Below are 1,101 nucleotides of genomic sequence, written 5' to 3'. Positions count from 1 at the left end.
TGTAAGGGTGGCTTGATCTAGCTTGTAAGCTTGCATGTCAAACTTTGATGCAATAAGGTCTATTGCACTAAGGTCGTGGATTCCGCCCTTCTTTGCTTGAGGTTGCCGCCTATCACCTCCGTATGCATAGTGCTTTGTCACTTCTTTAATCATCTTGTATGCATCATCCACCGATAGCTTTTTAAGGCTACCACCGGCTCCGTTATCAAGGTTGGCCCTTGAAGTAGGAGTAAGACCATCATAAAGCTTTGAACAATTATCCATGAAGTGAAACCATGCTGTGGGCATTTTCTAGTGTAGTCCTTGAAACGCTCCCAAGCTTCACTTAAGGTTTCATCAATCTCTTGTTTGAAATTGGTGATTTTCCTTCTTAGTTCGGCGGTCTTATCGGGTGGACAATACTTTCCAAGGAAAGCTCTAGTGACTTCATCCCATGTGGTCAATGATCCCTCTTCTACCGTTCTCAACCAATGTTTTGCTTTGTCACAGAGGGAGAATTGAAACATGTGCATACTGATGAACTCTTCCGTAATGTTGTTTTGCTTGATGGTTGTGCACAATTCGAGGAAGTTGTCCAATTGAGCAAAAGGACACTCATTAGAACTCCCACCAAATTGATCACTTTGTATCATACGGATGAGTTGAGAAGAAAGCTCAAAATTATTTGCATTCTTAGTAGGGTGACGTATGCCACTCCAAAGTGTGAAGGCATTGGGGTGGTCATAATCTCGTAACAATGGTGGAGGAGGATTGTTATCACCCATGTTATCTTCTTCGTTGGTTGCAAATATTTCCTCCGGATCAGAATCCGAATATAGAATAGAGAACTCGGGTGTGCCTTGCAAAAGCCTTCTCACGTTTCTCAAAGTCCTATTTAACTCTGGATCAACGGGAATAATCGGTGATTGCTTACTCTTCCGTGTCATGCAAGGTCAAAGAAAGCTAAGAAAAACGTTAGCAATGACAAATCACAAGTTGAAAACACAAATATACAAAAATAAATAAGAAAATTTATGATACAAATACACACACTTAGACTCATTCAACAATAATACATTCAATGTGACTTTGCCTCCCCGGCAACGGCGCCAAAATTTGATA

At 41.0% G+C, this 1,101-nt stretch overlaps 1 non-coding gene across 1 annotated transcript; it reads left to right on the top strand.

The window, feature by feature from the left end:
* Positions 1-270: 270 nt before the first annotated feature.
* On the top strand, positions 271-377 carry LOC145607381 (small nucleolar RNA R71). Its single transcript, XR_014105552.1, has one exon. It is a non-coding gene; the product is annotated as a small nucleolar RNA R71 (small nucleolar RNA).
* The last annotated feature ends 724 nt before the right edge of the window (positions 378-1,101 follow it).

This window comes from Chenopodium album, chromosome 2, assembly GCF_948465745.1.
Source record: "Chenopodium album chromosome 2, dcCheAlbu1.1, whole genome shotgun sequence".
NCBI classification, from domain to species: Eukaryota; Viridiplantae; Streptophyta; class Magnoliopsida; order Caryophyllales; family Amaranthaceae; genus Chenopodium; species Chenopodium album.
This window is presented reverse-complemented; position numbering and strand designations above follow the sequence as displayed.